This window comes from Dromiciops gliroides, chromosome 1, assembly GCF_019393635.1.
Source record: "Dromiciops gliroides isolate mDroGli1 chromosome 1, mDroGli1.pri, whole genome shotgun sequence".
NCBI lineage: Eukaryota > Metazoa > Chordata > Mammalia > Microbiotheria > Microbiotheriidae > Dromiciops > Dromiciops gliroides.
This window is the reverse complement of record NC_057861.1, coordinates 468184398-468202127: the sequence shown is the minus strand read 5'-3', so window position 1 is coordinate 468202127 and position 17730 is coordinate 468184398. Positions and strand designations below refer to the sequence as shown.

Genomic DNA, 17730 nt, shown 5'->3' with positions numbered 1-17730 from the left:
GAGGGTTAAGTGACTTGCCCAGGGTCACACAGCTAGTAATTGTAAAGTGTCTGAGACCGGATTTGAACTCAGGTCCTCCTGAATCCAGGGCCAGTGCTTTATCCACTGCAACACCTAGCTGATCTCCCTCTTATCTTAATATCACAAATCCAGAGCTGGAAGGGACCTGAGAGGTTTTCTTGTCTAAACTTCTTTTTTAGCTATAAGTAAACTGAGGCCCCAAAAGATTAAGTGACTTATTCCAGGTCACACAGGTAATAAGTACCTATCCTGACTCAAATATCAAATCTTCCAAGAAGCCTATTCTAACTCCCAGAGTATCTGGCTGGAACCTTTTTAGTGCAATGAACGCACATTTAAACTTTATATCCATCTTCTCTTTTTACCTAGGGCCTAACACAATGCTCTATGCATAGCAAGCATTAATAACTTTAATTTGACTAGGTGATCTCTAAAATTCCTTCCAGCTTTAATATTCTGTGATTCTGACCTAAATATGTTCCATCCTAGCTCACCATGGTCACTCAATGTATGTTCATCAATAAAAAATCCCAAGTATGAATCCTCAATAAAACAGAAAAGTAAGATGTAGAGTCCCATAACTTTGCTACAGGGCCCCAGTGGTAGCTAGAGCAGAGGCCTGTGATACATACAATAGGCCCCAAATTGGCATTTTCTCTGGATATGAACAGAAGTGGGAGACTTGGGCTGGACAGACAAGAGTGAACCTGGGACACTAGAAGGCACCTGAGCCAGACAAAGTGATGATACTGACAGACAGCCAAAGGGAGATAACTGCAAAGGCAGGGGATATCTGAATAGAGGCAAAGCCAACTATTACCTGGCAAGAATGTATACAAACTTTAGCTGTGATATTTGAGGGGAGCAGATCAAAAGACGCCTGTGCTAATTTTGTGTCTAATACTGTCCTGTGCAAGGGAGATAAACCTATTGAGTTCTTCCTCTGGGTCGAGCAACAAGTACAGAGACTGATATAGCTAAGGCACTGTGGATCCTAAGAATGCTGGAAAAATTACACTACAGAGATTGTACACTTGTATAGTATATCTGATGTATCAGATCTATGCAGACAATATAATTGCAATAAGCACTGACTTTTGAACCGAAAACAAGGAAAGGGTGTGTGTGTGTGTGTGTGTGTGTGTGTGTGTGTGTGTGCTCGCTCGCGCACGAGAGCACGTGTTTGCAGTGCATCTGAAGTTCATATAATAGTCTTGTACTATACTGTGTTTGGGAAGCTAGGTGGTGCAGGGGATCAAGTATGGGGCCTGGAGTCAGGAAGAATCATCTTCCTCAAATCTGGCTTCAGACACTAACTATGTAACCCTGGGCAAGTCACTTAACCCTGTTTTCCAGTTTTCTTTTCTGTAAAATGAGATAGAGAAGGAAATGGCAAACCACTCCAGTATCTTTGCCAAGAAAGTCTCAAATGGGGTCATGAAGAGTTGAAAATGACTGGACAACAGAAACATACTGTGTTTACTACATGGGGGGCAGGGGGAATCTCTGTTCCACATTTTCATTTAGTGCAAAAAGTCAGATTTCCCTCAGTGTTTTGTTGTCTGTTATACCTTCTGAGACTGTTGTACCTAAACACGTGAAGACTTCTTCTAGTAGAATGGGCAGGGGTAGCTAGGTGGCGAAGTGGATAGAGCACTGGCCCTGGATTCAGGAGGACCTGAGTTCAAATCCAGCCTCAGACACTTGACACTTACTAGCTGTGTGACCCTGGGCAAGTCACTTAACCCCAATTGCCTCACCAAAAAAAAAAAAAAAAAAAGAATGGGTAGGTGAGAACAATTCATTCCAACAGCCTTGAAGGCACCTAAAAACCAAGTGCTTAGAGCTTGCTCAGACATCAAAGATGCCAAGCTCATCCACTGCACTTTTGTCGTTCCACCCAACTTCAATGACTCTGAAAGAGAGAAGCTGATGACTTTGTGCAGCTCTGCCTTCACTTGAATCCAATTCAAAACACCACCCTGTGATGCTATTGGTTCTCTTGGAAAACAAAGTACAAATACCACCTGCTGAAGCTACAGTAGTTGACTATTACAGGAGCATTTCAGAACTGTTTTTTTAAATGTTGTCAAAAACAATAAAAACATTTTATATTTTAAAAAAGCTATGAAGACACAGAAACCTGGTGAGCCTGGTACTTCTGAGCTTCAGGTGTCGATATAATCCACAGGGCTCTACTTCAGCAGGCTCCAAACTTTCTAGAGTGTGGGCCACAGGAGTAAAACAGGACAACAACCTCACTAATGCTGAGCTGCAGGCAAAGAGTCTGACAATCATGTGCGAGGTAGAGTACTGCACAATCTAGTCTTCTTGGAGAGATAATTGGAGAGCATAAAAGTCTAACATAAGAACACCTCCATGAGGAAATCATTAGAGTATAGGACACATCTTTTGTTATTATTATGGATTAGATAGTCACACTTAATGTTGGGTATACTGGCAAAGGGTCATAAAGAAATTAAAATCTTCTGATCCGGCTTTGGGAGACTGGAACAGGGCCAGAAAATGAGGACATCCAGAACCCCAAGTACAGTAACATCGAGTTTATTATTAATTCTTTATGGGCTTATTCCACCTCGACTCATGAAGGATGTCAGAGGATGGCGAAAATTGAGTGGACTACAATGCTGCTCTGGACATTTTCCAATCTTTTTTATGGCAAGTATTTGGGTAAAATACCTTTAAAGTCTATGATAGATCTTGGATTTGGTAATTTGAGTGATTAAAGACCATCCCTATCTGGGATACATTGAGATGAATTTGAAATGTCCCAATAGAAACGTGGACACTGGCTCTCCAATGGACACTCCAGACCTTCCAATACTTGCTGAGTGTCAGCACTGCTTGGAACTAATTCTAGTCTTTTCAGATTCTAGCAGGATACTGCAAGCAACAAGCTGAGACCCAATACCTGCACACTTTGACCATCCATGCAAACTGTGCAGGGACTTACAAGAAGATAGAGGCAGGAGGTTCCAGTGTACATCATGGGAGCCCTAACCATCTCCTCTCCCTGCTGAATCCTTAGGTATTTGACTTTGGGGACTCCTCAGTACCTCAAGAGTAGAAGTATAGGTTGAAGCTGGAACTCAGCAGAACAGGTGTGTTCTTATTGGATGAATGGGATGTGGGATGTGCTTGAGGTGCAACTCATAGAATCTAGCTTACTGATTCCCAGCCATTTAGAGAAAGATCTAGGAAGATTCTTTTTTTTTTTGTGGGGCAATGAAGGTTAAGTGACTTGCCCAGGGTCACACAACTAATAAGTGTCAAGTGTCTGAGGTCACATTCCAACTCAGGTCCTCCTGAATCCAGGGCCTGTGCTTGATCCACTGTGCCACCTAGCTACCCCCTAGGAAGATTCTTATAATGATGATGGAGGATCTCAGAAACTATCTCAAAGAAATGCTGGTTAATGGCATTATCACAGAAGCCAGCCCTGCCTTATGCATCATCCATAGTGATGATGCCTAAGAAAAATAGAAAGATATAGATGTGTGGTGATCACTGCACTTTGAACAAAAGGACTAAAGTGGACCAGCATGCTAAGTCACAGGTACAAAATGTTCTGTATTGTCTGCTAGACAGCCAGCAGTTTTTGATCTTGGACTTGCATAGTGGATACTACCAGATTCCTATGTGTGAGGAAGACAAAGAAAAGCCTGCTTTCATCTATCCAAGGACTTACAAGTTCAGTGGCTGTTGGAAAGTTAACCCATATAAAGTAATTGAGAAACTGCAACTTGCCTGTTTACAAAATAGCCCCAGAGAATAGAGGGGGGGGGGCATATCAAAACTATTTACAACCTATTGCCCATAATATATTTAGTCAGACTTTTTTCTTTTAGTCAGACTTTTTAATGAGAAGGTGGAGAGAACTGATGGGCACCTACATGGAGAGAGGCTGAGAGTATTGTTTGATGAAGAACTGTGAATGACTTAACTACTTTCAGCAATACAATGATCCAAGCAATCCCAAAGGACTAATGATGAAGCATACTCTCCACCTCCAAAGAAAGAACTGATATTGATTGAACACGGATTGAAGCATGCTATTTTTCACTTTATCTCTTTCATTTTTTTCTTTCATTTGAGTTCTCTTATAGAAAAGAACTAATATGGTGATGTTTTATATAATTGCACATGTATAACTTATATCTTATTGCTTACCACCTCTGGGAGCAGGGAGTAGGGTTAGAGTTTGGAACTCAAAACTTTAAATAAAAATGTTTATTACCAAAAAGAAAGAAAGAAGCTGAGAAAAAAGAGACTGTCCGCCTCCTATACAAAGACTTTCTGACCAAGATATGGGCACAGAAAATAATGCATCCACTGAAGAAAACTGTACTATTGCAGGACAGGAGAATTGAATCCACAGGCAACCCCTTTCCTGCCTAAAACTTCTATAGAGACTCATGGGGTATAGATTCAACCAATACTGATAGTTAACTTGGAATGGTTGTCAGCCCAGATGTAGACACACAAATCTATAATGATCCTGATAGCCCATTCCAATTACTAACTCTCATACAGAAGCAGAGAGATCAGTCAGTATGAAGAGAACTAAAACTGTTTGACTAGTCACTAGGCTAAGTCATGATATTACAGTAAACCTGAAGATTTAGTTCTATAATATCTCTAGACAACAATACTAGAGAATGACCATACGAAAAGTGCCTTGCATGTAAATGCATGTGTTTACTACTGTAATTTGACTTGAATAATTCTTTGGGGGGTGGGTGGGGTGGGGAGGGCAGGACAGGGCAATGAGGGTTAAGTGACTTGCCCAGGGTCACAGAGCTAGTGTCAAGTGTCTGAGGCCAGATTTGAACTCGGGTCTTCCTGAATCCAGGACCGGTGAACATACAGTAATTCAAATTACAGCAGTAGGGGCAGCTAGGTGGCAGAGTGGATAAAGCAGCTTTTGGACTTGCCCTGATTGATCTTTGCAAGGGACCACGAGGTGTTTTGGTCAGGGGAGGAATGTAGTCCCGCTCTCAAAGCCCATTGGTATGGGGCTCTTTTCTTATTTGTAGAGCTCAATGCCCTGTGCTTGTTTGAGGGGTGGGGTGGAGTTGATGAGAGGAGGAAAGAGGTGAGCTCTTTATTTCTCTTTGAGTTCCATTTTCTTAGGTCTCTTTAAGTCTCTTCAGGTTCTGCAGTTGCTTCAGGTGCTTCTGGCTTCCAGCTTCAAGAGAGAAGATAGAGAAGACCAACCCCACTTCAGTTTGCTAAAGGAAAAGACTATGGGAAGACATGAGAGGAATTGGCATTCTCCATCATGTCTTTATCCCCAACTTACTACATTAGAGACTTCACTGAACTCCTTAGGCGAAATATAGAACTCTTTTAGTTGAACTGAGTTACCTCACTCCCAATGAGAGAGCTTCTTCACTCTATTGTCTGGTATATATTCTTTCTCACATAAACACACACACGTATAAAAACATACATACTCATTATCTGATTTCTATTTTTTTTCTTTTGCAGGGCAATGGGGGTTAAGTGACTTGTCCAGGGTCACACAGCTAGTACGTGTCAAGTGTCTGAGACTGGATTTGAACTCAGGTACTCCTGAATCCAGGGCCGGTGCTCTATCCACTGCACCACCTAGCTGCCTCCTATTTTTTAAATAATAAACTTTTTTCTTTATAGTTTGGGGTTCCAATTTTTATCCCTCTTTCCCTCCCTCCCTTCTCCTCTCCCTGAGTTGGCAAACAATGAGATATGGGTTATGCATGTATGATTATGTAAAACATTACCATATTTGTCATTTTGTACAAGAAAATATGATTAAAAGAAAAAAATGAAAGAAAGTGAAAAACAGCATGCTTCAGTCTGTTCCATCAATATCAGTTCTTTCTTTGGAGGTGCATAGTATGTTTCATCAATAGTCCTTTGGGATTGTCTTGAATCATTGTATTGTTGAGAATAGTCAAGTCATTCACAGTGCTTCATCAAAAAATATTGCTGTCTGTGTACAATGTTCTCTTGGTTCTGCTAATTTCACAATACATCATTTCATACATGTCTTTCCAGGCCTCTGATTTCTATTTTGCTATTATTTGGATAGGGTAGCTAGGTGGCACAGTAGATAGAGCACTGGCACTGGAGTCAGGAAGACCTAAGTTCAAATCCAGACTCAGAGACTTACTAGTTGTGTGACCCTGGGCAAGGCACTTAGCCCTGTTTGCCTCATTCCTCATTTGTAAAATAAGCTGAAGAAAAAAAAAAAAGGCAAACCACTGCAGTATCTTTGCAAAGAAAATCCGAAATGGGGTCACAAAGAGTCAGATATGACTGAAATTACTCAACAACAACAACAAAAACACTAATAGACCATCCAATTCTTAACAAAATGTTTAATAATAGCTGGGAAATAATAGCTTTCCTTTTTCTCTACACAGAAATGCTTCTGGTCTCTGGGGTATATTCTGCATAAGGGCATATTGATTCACAGGGCATTGGATATCCCTCAGGTCTGAAGGGTATCAACTGCTTAGAAAACGGCATTTGATATTTTAGGTGATCAGAAAGGGACATCAACAGCTCAAACTCCTGTCCTCTAGAACAGTCAAAACTCCAGGACAGCTTCTCTGACTGCCATATAGCTGGGACTTTAGGGGATTGTGTGTCTATCATATTTGCTACTGGAGTGACTAGAAAGTATTGTATAAAGAGGGATACCCTACAATCACAACTCTAAAAACTTACTTTTTTTCTTGTGTATTCTCTAGTTTGAGCAGATTAGTTCAGCTCTGTTGTATTCAAGTGACTTTCCCCTCTTTTGTTCTCCCATTTTCAAATACACATTTTGTTTTATATTTTCTTATTGGGCAGCTAGGTGGCACAGTGGATAGAGCACTGGCCCTGGAGTCAAGAGAACCTGAGTTCAGGTGTCACCTCAGACACTTATTAGCTGGGTGACTCTGGGCAAGTTGTTTAACCCCAACTGTCTTAAAACATCTGGGCCATCTCCAATCTTCCTGACATGTATCTTGCCACTGAACCCAGATGGCTCTGAAAGAGAAAGTGAGGTTGGTGACCTTGCACAGCCCTTTGCTCACTTAAATCCAATTTAGTGCAAGTCATGATATCACCCCAATGTCATGATCCTCTTTGAGAATTAAGGACAGAAACAAAAACAATATTTTCTTATTTATATACTCTAATCTGTACTTAAAAAAAATCCAGCAAATCCAGCAAAATTGTGGATAGTGACATAAGGAGGGATTAAATCATTTATTCTGGCAAGTTCTTTAGTGATAATGTCACTTCTCTCCCACTTAGTTAAAATATAAATATTTAAAGATGAATAATAAAGTTTATACATGCTTCAAGGATCTGTGGTGAATGAAGGTCATAATCTCTTTACCACTCAGTAGATAAATAAGAATTGTTGTGGCTGAAAATTTCACCACCCACTAATCAATGTCGCGATAAGCCTCTCTACACTTAGGTGGTCTTTGGAAACTTTTATTTTGTCAGATATGCAGTCTAAGACTTGAGCGTGTCTTTCCAAATAGGATCTAGGAAACTCAAAAGTGGGAGTAATGAGGGCAGCTAGGTGGCGCAGTGGATAGAGCACCGGCCCTGGAGTCATGAGTACCCGAGTTCGAATCCGACCTCAGACATTTAACACTTACTAGCTGTGTGACCCTGGGCAAGTCACTTAACCCCAATTGCCTCACTAAAAAAAATGATGAATACATATCAGCTAAGTGGCTCAGTGTGGATAGAGCAATCAGCCTGGATCCAGGAAGACAAACAAATGTTGAAAACTATTTTGACATGTAACTGGAAAATAATAAAATACTTTTATTTTTAAAAAGAAAAAGGAAAGTAAAGGAGATAATTCGTGGCAAAAACAAATGACCTCGGGGCAGCTCGGTGGCACAGTGGATAGAGCACCAGCCCTGGAATCAGGAGGACCTGAGTTCAAATCCGGCCTCAGACACTTAACACTTACTAGCTGTGTGACCTTGGGCGGGTCACGTAACCCCAATTGCCTCACTAAAAAAGTGGGAGTAATGGTAAAGAGGACAAGAAGGGAAGATCCAAACTCAATCCTCCTCTTTCTCATCCAACTTTTCTCCCCTTTACAGGCCCAAGAGTCTGGCTCCTCAAAGTTCTCCCCAGTTTGACTAGAACCCCAGAGGTATGTCTAATTCTTTCAACCAATCCGAATAAATTTCTTGTGTGTCCGCTGATAAAATTGAGCCATGCCACGAAGCAGCACTTCACTCTTTCCATATTAATTAAAGACCTGTTCCAACCTAGTTTACAACTGTGGTTGATTCTGTAACTCAAAGAATCATTCTCACTTGATAAAGGTTTTAGGGCATCTTGTAATTAGCATCAATTGCAGTTTAGGGGTGTGGAGCACCCCTTTTCCACTACTGTAAACTGAGGATCTACAGTGACTGAAGGGCGTTAGTCTTCACCCCCAGACTTGGCAATCTTATCTTATCCCATCCTACCCTATGCTCTCTCCTGCATGAGCTGTGTCTCGGCTCTAGGCAAACATCGCGGGCAGCATGACCCCATTTGGGATTTTCTCGGCAAAGTTACTGGAGTGGTTTGCCATTTCCTTCCGCAGCTCATTTTACATATGGGGAAACTGAGGCAAACAGGGTTAAGCGGCTTGCCCAGGGTCACACAGCTTGTGTTTCAAACCACATTTGAATTCACACATTGTACTCTAACCACTGCGCCACCTAGCTGCCCCTCCTTTCCCTTCAGCCTGCTCCTATGTATTTTCTTTTCACTTTCTGAGAGTTTCCTAGCTTTCCTTTTTCCTCACTTCCACTATACCTTTCAAACTCAAGTACTTGTTCAGGGGTTAAATACTCTCTTCCTTTCCTTTCCCTTTCAGCTGTGCCTCTGCCTTTGCTAGAGCCCAAGCAGCTGGCAGCTGGCGTGGCTTTGCGGCTGTTTCAGTGGATACATCCAGAGTTGGTCGGAGTCCAGTGTCCCAAGCCTGAGCTTGTTGATGTAGCGTGAAGTCCGAGTCTTAAACTCACTCACCCTCCCCGTCGTCCTGTCTAGCACCTGTGCGGACCAGTCAGAGCTAGGGTACTTGTTTCTGCTACTTTGTTCCCAGACAAACACATACTGTACCCTCCCCTTTACCACTGCCAACCTTATTGTTCACAAATTTTGCTACCCCACCACGCTTGACTACTACATTTGTCTATTCACTGTTTCCAATTGCGGTGTTAAGTGGGAGTTCCGAAGGCCAGTGGCTCGTAATTTGTGCCCCGGCCCCAGAGGGAAGGGGATTCACGATTGTTATTTGTAGGAATCCTGAGGAGGGGGGTGGGCGAGTCGGAGGAGCAGTGGTTGTTTAGCAACAACCTCAGGGACTGTCCCAACTGCAGGAGCAGCTGCAGACAAAACTGCTACATACCAAGCAAAGTATCCTGCTTCTTCCTCATTTTAGCATCTCTGACTATACAAAGGAAGATGTGAAATTATCTATCGGAGGCAAGAAAAGAAGAGGAAGAAAGAAAACACTTGAACTTTGTCTACTTCTCCCCTTCTCTCCCCAACAGCAGGCGCCTTCCCACTTCCCTTCTTTCTTATTTAAATGGAGCGTTCCCAAAATGTTTTTTGGTCAACAAAGATGCTGGCTATAGAATAAATCTACTTTTTTCCGATCAGAATCTGCCTTGGAGGCTAGGAGTGAAGACAAGCAAGAAGGAATTAGTTGTGTAAAGTTTATGGAGTTGGGAAAACTCATCCTGGTTTGACCTAGCATTCTTTGCCCTTGGATCTTTGCCAAAGTGGATGCAGTTGGAGGTATGTCCGGAAAGAAAAACATGGTATCATTAGTAAACTGCTCCCATGTTGTGTGGGAAACGAAGAGGGGGGAGGGGATGGTGGTGATGGGTATTGTTTAAATTGTTTCTTCGAAAGTTTTTGTTATTATTTGGGGATTAGCCAAAATTTTCGAAAAGTGTTTCTTTTGGAAATGCAGAACTCTATTCCACTCCCTTAAACGGGAGGTTATGTTTATCGTGGATAATATATCAATACTTGGAAATGGGTAAGAGGAAGAAAGCGCTGGCTGACTCTAATGTGTTTTCCTTAACATCTTTTTTAGATCAGTTTCCTTTTCTCCTTTAAAGTGTAGCATTCATTACTCTCTCACTCTTTCTTCCTTTATTTGCTCAATATATTAAGGATGTGCTGGTAGTGGACTGCAATAACACATTTTTAGCAATAGGTAGAAAGGTTGTCAGGAATAGCTTTAAAATGTAAATACAGCTGTTTTAGGATGCTTGTTCCTGTGAATCTCCATTCCTTCTCCTTGGGAATTTACTTTATTCTTTGTGAATGTTGCCAAGGTTGTTTTTTTTTTTAATCTGTCCTAAATTGGTCTAATTTTAAAAAATAATTTCTTATTGATAACTCTTTTGAACATAACCAACCTTGTGTCCATTTGCTGGGACTAGCTCTCTGTCTCTTCCCATGTCTGTCTCTATCTCCATGTCTGTCTGTCTTTCTCAACAATTTTGGAGCTTCAAGTGGTACTTCAGAGTCAACAAATTAAATACTCACACCAACACTTTAAAAATCCATGATTTCCTCTGTGGTCCATACTGATAGGGGGCACAACCCTTCTAAATCTCAGTCTTAATGAATTCCTTTGAACAAAGTATTGTAACCAAATATACTGTCCTGTGGCCAAATGTGTACATTTGTTTGATTTTTCTGGGGAGAAAATGTGTACCTTTTAACTTGTAAAATCCGTATAAATTATCTAATATGATATCAAGCAAGTCATTTAATCTCATCTCTACATTGAGGAGTTTAGAATCTGTATGAGAGGAAGCATGATAATACTCTTAGTGTCTGTTTAATTTGGGTTTTGTTGCTTTTTAGTGTTGTATTTTTTTGTTTTTGCCTTCTATACTTTGTATCAATTCATACAGGTCTCCTGCATTTCTCTGAATTCTTTATATTTGAATTCCTATTAGTGTTGTAATATTACATTAAATTCATATGTTTCACAACATGTGGTCTACTTCCAGTTTCTAGGGTACCCTGTGGGTCTGCACTCTTAAAACTATATAGCTCATGAGTAAGACTTAAGAGTTTTCTTTTAGTGGTTTAATTGTGTATAGACACACTTTGCTCAAAGCAAAGGTATTTATTAAGATAGCATAGTACAATAACTAAACTTAGAACAATAACTCAAAGACTTTCCCTCCATAAACCTGCATTGTACCCTACCACAGACATGCACAGCATCTTTGTATAGAGTGAGCACAACTTTGGAATACAGTGGTACTGAGGCACACAAGACAACAAATGAGACCAAGTTAGCTCATGCCTCCAATATTCTAGTGGTTTAATGTCTTTTCCTTTTGTAGTCTTCTCAATTCTCCTCTTTACTTTGTTCCCCCTGGGCACAATGTATCCATTGCATGGGTTACTCAACTGGGTGCTCAAGATCCAGGGCTCTCCACAGTTTGACTCTCAATTGTAGGGCTAGTTCTCTCTTGAATCTATAGTACCCCCCCCCCCTTTTAAAAACCAAAATAACCCCTTGGAAAATGGCTTTTAATTTTATATATTTTATTGTAATCCCCCCCCCTGCACTTTTAAGATGTTAGGTCATGGGTTTTGGTGATTTGCAATCACAGAGATACATTGAACATTGTTTGATGAATTGATTTCAAATTTTGTTAGTAGATTCCTAGTGCCAATGTCAGGTTTTCAAATAACTATCAATTATACAGATTTTACATCTTTGCTTCTTTTCTTATCTTTTCTGCTGCTAACATTTTGATGATTTGACTAATGCTCTAAAAGGATGAGAATTGGAACAGAAAGAAAAAAAATTAAATTAAATTAAACAACTTGGTAGTAGCTTGGGTTATATGCTGAAAATCTAGATAAAACCTTACAGACCATCTGGCCTAACCCTTTCATTTTATAGGTGAAGAAACTGAAAGCCTAAGAGGTGGTTTGCCTAAAGGTCCAGCTTCATTTTCATGTAGTAGTTTCTGTATGAGATTTGAGTGGAGAAAACTTGTGAAAGTTAGTTATATTGGTTATCTGTGAATTTGAGGGTTTTTTTTCTCATTCTCTATTACCTCTTATAACCCAGAAGTGTTTTTGTTGATGGTAATTACCTTTAATGTGAGAATTGGTTCTCAAAGATTCTTTGAAGTGGGTTAGTGAGAGTTAAAATATAGAACATTTACTTTTGTCTTCCCTTCTGTCCTTTCTTTCTTTTCCTTTTACCCTCCTCTGGAACAAGTAGACAAGTGGAGACAAATGTTTGGGTTCAAGTGCTCTGCTTAAATGGACTGAGTTGAAAGGGAGAGGAAGGTTTTGAAAATTGTTTTAAATGACCTATAGGAAATCATTAAAAATAGCTGGTTTGTGTGAATATATGCTTCTCTGTCTTGGTTTGAAGTGACAATAGTTGAAACACAACACTGCTCATGTGATAGCTGGACAAAAGGGCTCATTGTGTGGGGTTGGCTGACATTCCATTCAGCTTCAGCCAGAAGTCCATCTGAGCTTGGTAGTCCTAAGGAAATAGAAGCATTGGTATTAGATACATGTCAAAAAAAGAAAGAGAGAATGGGGGAAAAAAGGAGATCAATGTCTTTCCTATGTAAGTTGCTTGTATTATAAATGTATCATAAATGTAACCTGGCATAAGTTCATTTGGGAAAAAAGTAATTCTGTGGAATTATCATTCATCACTATTACTTCATGGTCAATTTAATTAAAGGTAGATTAATATTTAGGTCACCTAAGTTATTTTCATTGGTAGAAGAATTGTTCAGTAGAATGACTCAATAACTTTCTTTCTTAACTTTAAAAATAAAAAGTATTTTTTCTATTCATTTGCATTTCCATCAAAACCTTTTTTTAAATTATAATTTTTTTTCAATCAGCAAAAATCTGTCTTCTCTCCTTCCCACCCTAAGTCTGCAACTGACAACAATGTTACAAATGTGTATAGTTAAACAAAACAAATCTCCTCATTGTCCATGTTTATACATATATAATGTACTGTATCTCCCTATGTTAGAATATAAACAGTTTATCCTTGTTTGGTCTGTTATCAGTTTACTTTTATATATATTTCTTTTTTTCATACTTTAAAATATATATTTCATATATACATGTTATATGTATGTATATATGTGTGTGTATGTATATGTCTATTTCATTCTCCATTCTGAATCCTGTACCTCTCATGAGGTAGGTTTCCTCATTAGTCCTCTGGAATTGTGGTTGGTCATTATACTGATCAGAGTCCCTAATACTTTCAAAGTTGTTTGTCTTTACCAAACTGATGTCATTATAGAAATAATTTTACCATTTCTGTTTTCTTCACTCTGCATCAGTTCATAGAAGTCTTCCAAGGTTTCTGTGACACTATCCCCTTCATAATTTCTTACAGAAAAATAATATTCTGTCACATTTGTATACAATTTTTATGGGATGCTCAGGAAAGGTTAGCACCTCTGGTATGAGGGCTTACCAAGCCCTTTTCAGGGATGTTCATTCACATTTGGTGTCCACCTATCACCCAACTCTCACCTGTGCTCCAAGAAGTGATAGCAGGCACCATGACCATACCCCAGTAAAATCATTTTGGTAGGAGGGCTAAACCAGGTTGAGAGTAACTGACAAGCTTCAAACCTGTCTATAAGTTAGGGAGATGACTACTGGAAGCATGTGAAGATTTGCCCCTATAGAATGGGTAGATGAGAACAATTTGTTTTGATGGCCATGAAGACAGCGAAAGCAAGCACCATGCAGTGCTTAAAGCTTGGTCAAGACAAGGTCACCTGCTGCATCACCAGTTGTCTTGACTTTTGTCCTGCCACTGGACTTTGATGACTCTGGAAGAGAGAGTGAGGTTCACAATTTTGCACAACTCTTCCTCACTTAAATCCAGTTCACATTGTATGGGGCTAAAATTCTAGCTATACTGTCTAAAATATCTAATGAGTGGTCGCCAGTAAATTATAAGCTTTAGCAAGAGTTTAGACTTTTAAGCATTTATTAAGGAGAATAAGAATTTGGTAAAGAGAGAGAGAAAGGCCTAGATTCATCTGTCTATCTCGGGTAGCTACAGTTCTCCTGCTCCACTCTCTATGAGAGTCCTAGGGAAAGAGAGCCAGCCTCGCCCCTTCTTCCTCCCACAAGCAAATGTCACTTCCTGACACCAAAGAAAAGCCGCATGGCCTTGCTCTCAGATGCCTTCTCCTCATGGTGGAGCTTTCCTACAGTAGCTCTCCAGCAGGTGGCATCATTCCAATTGTTACAACATGAAATTCAAGACATCACCCATCATCCACTATTTTACCCAATATCATGTTATCATCAGTCCTCTTCAAAAATGAAGGATGAATAACACAATAACATAACTTCTTTAAACTAATTCCCAATTTATGGGCAACCCTTCAGATTCTTATTTTTTGCCACCTAAAAAAAGGGCTTTAACTATTTTTGTGCATACTTAAGTTTAGCTTAGTACTAATTCCTCCTTTAATTTATTTTCCCTCTCATTCCTTCTTCTCTCTTCTCCTCTTTCCCTTCTATTTCCTGTTGAGTGAAAAATGTATTTCTACATTCATTGGTGTGTGTTTTCTTCCCTTTCTTGATGAGTTCAGATGAAAGTAAGGTTTAAGTGTCACCTGCTCTCACTTCCCATCCCTTCCTCCTTGTTTGTATAGATTGTGGATCCTGATTATGTGAGATAGTTTTACCTAACCTTCTTTTCCCTTTTTCTTCAGTGTATACATCTTTTCCTCTCTTTTCATTCTTCTCTTAAGATCATCAAGACAGAACTACTCCCAGGAGCCTAATAATGATAAAGGTTCAAAGGAGACAAATGTATGGTATCTCTCTATGTTAGAATATAAAGTTTGTCCTTGTTTAGTCTTTTATCATTGTTTACTTTTTTTGTTGTTGTTGGGGGTTTTTTTGTGGTTTTTTTTGGTGGGGCAGTGAGGGTTAAGTGACTTGCCCAAGGTCACACAGCTAGTAAGTGTCAAGTGTCTGAGGCCAGATTTGAACTCAGGTCCTCCTGAATCCAAAGCTGGCATTTTATCCACTGCGCCACCTAGCTGCCCCCATTGTTTACTTTTATAATACTTTAAAATACATATTCCTCTTAATTCCTGTGTTTGAATTTCATTTCTTCTACCCAGTTCTGCTTTTTTAGTCAGGATTGCTTGGAAGTACTCTACTTCATTAAAAATTTGTTTTTCCCCCTATAGGATCATATTTAGTTTTGCTGGATAAGTTATTGTTGGCTACTATTATTGTCTATATATCATTTGCTTACTGGAATATTGTATCCCAACCTCTCTGTTCCTTTATAGTGGTGCCTGCTAAATCATGTGTGATCCTGATTTTGGCTTTTTAGTACTTGAATTCTTTGTCTGTTTGTAGTATTGTTCTTGAACTAGAAGCTCTGGATTTTGGCTCCTGTGAGTAAAAACATTTTGGTTCCTGGGAATTTTCATTTTGGGGTTTCTTTTAGGAAGTGACTGGTGGATTCTTTTTATTTCCACTTTGCCCTCTGATTCTTAGAAATCCAAGCAGTTTCCTTTTAATGTTTCTTGAAGTATAATGTCTAAGCTCTTTTTTTTCCTTTTTTTTTGGGGGGGGTCATGGCTTTCAGGTAGTTCAATGATTTAAAATTTTTTCTCCTTGACTTTTCCAGATCAGTTGTTTTCCCTATGAGATATCTTACATTTTCTTCTACTTTTTTCAGTCTTTTGATTTTGTTTCACTGTTTCTTGTTGTCTCATGGAATCGTTGGATTCTATTGGTACATTCCAATTTTCAGAAGGTTTGCTGTTTAAACAAGATTTTGTGCCTCTTTTACCAAACTATTAATCCCCTTTCCAATTCTCTTCCATAGTTCTCATTTTCTTTTTCATTTTTTCCCTTATCACTCTCATTGCATTTATAAAAACATTTTAACTCTTGGTTCATCTTCAGGAATTCTAGTTCATTTTGTGTCCCCAAGTTATGTTTTCCTTTGAGGTTTTGCTTATAGATGTTTTGTCAACATTCTCTTCTTCAGAGCTTATGTCTTTAGTGTCTCTTTCTTCTTGGTAGCATTTAATGGTGGGATTCTTTGTTTGCTCATTCTTCTAGCCTACCTCCTAACTTTGGACTTAATGTTAAGACAGATCTATGCACTTTTACAGGAAAGGTCTGGGCTAATTCTTTGTTGCTTTCTTGGGATATTGATTCCAAAATCTCAGGGTCAACTCAGGATGGGGATCTGAAAGCTTTCAGTGACTCCAGGGAAAAGTCTGATTCTCTTTCCCTTCTCTAAATTTCTGACCTGGGTTTGAGTCTGAGCAATAGTAGACTGTTGCCAGATTTAGCCATTATCAGCTAGCTGATGAGCTATGTTCATTCAGAGTAATAGGACTTCAGGTTCCTCTTTGGGATTCCTGTGCTTGTTATTCCTCTGCAGACTTCAGAATGGGCTGGAAGCTGGAACTGAGACCCTTCTGTGCTCCTAGACTCTGAGCCACACCACTTCTACTTGCTTCTGAACTTGCTCCTACCTGGGGTCTGCTGCCACTCCTTACCTTACCTTAAATTAGAATAACACCCTTGGAAGAACAGATCACTTTCTCAGTTTGCCCTGGATCTATGATCTAGAACTAGGTAGGGGCCAACAAAATTGTCAGATGGCACCTATCCCCATCACAGTGCCCTTGTATGGATCTAGGACCTCCCATTTCCCTTGTACACAACCTTTCCTGGCTCCTTGCCTGGGGCACGCCTGGCTAGACATTGTCCTCAGGGTCCACAGATCTCTATGCCTATCTCCCTATGCTGACCTGGCTTGGAAAAATGACTCACTGTAACTTTTTTCTTGAATATTTTTATGAAGATTCTGCCTGGTGTGTTTTCTATATTTGTTTGGAAGAAGTCTGGGGGAAAAGAGTAAGGAGAGAGTTTGCTATATGGCTTCCTGCCACTCTACCATCTCGGTTCTGCCTCTGATTCATGTCATTTCTCCATCAAAGACTCTTACCCAGATATAAGATCCTTCCAAATGTCCCCATATAAATTATAGGAATATGGATTGGATCTATGATTTCATAGCTACTATATTGAGAACGCCTTTTCACTAATGCAGCTCAGCACCTTCTCTACAATTTATAATCTTAGAGAACTGACTGTGGGTCCCCAGAGTGGGGAGGTGGGGGGTGGGGAAGTGGTAGTAGAATGGAATAGGAAGTTGCTAATCACAAGTTCAAAGGTAGTCTGTGGGTCTGTAGTCATAAAATTATAGTCCATAGGCCTCCACTAGTACATTTAATGTTAAACCAGATAGTAGGAACAATTAGCCCAAAGCAAAGGCACAGTGGCTAAAAATATTCACTTGGAACCTATTCTCACTCAAATAAGCACAACATTCATGGAAAGAGTGGGCACAGATTTGTAGTATGCTGATATTAACACACACAGATAAAAAATAAATGTAGGGGGCAGCTAGGTGGCATAGTAGATAAAGCCCTGGCCCTGGATTCAGAAGTACCTGAGTTCAAATCCGGCCTCAAACACTTGATACTTACTAGCTGTGTGACCCTGGGCAAGTCACTTAACGCTCATTGCCCCACAAAAAAATAAATAAATGTGGTCAGAGCAACTCATGCCATGGAGTCTTCATGC

General features: G+C 39.8%; 1 protein-coding gene across 2 annotated transcripts in view; it reads left to right on the top strand.

Annotated features, from left to right (window-relative positions):
* The first annotated feature begins 9217 nt into the window (after positions 1-9217).
* MEGF10 (multiple EGF like domains 10) overlaps positions 9218-17730 on the top strand; it is a 138609-nt gene continuing 130096 nt past the window's right edge. Inside the window, exon 1 of one of the 2 annotated variants that reach the window (XM_043977268.1) lies at positions 9218-9843. The gene's annotated coding sequence lies outside the window, so the exon portion shown is untranslated. The remainder of the gene's footprint in view (positions 9844-17730) is intronic. The other variant, XM_043977269.1, reaches the window with a different exon arrangement.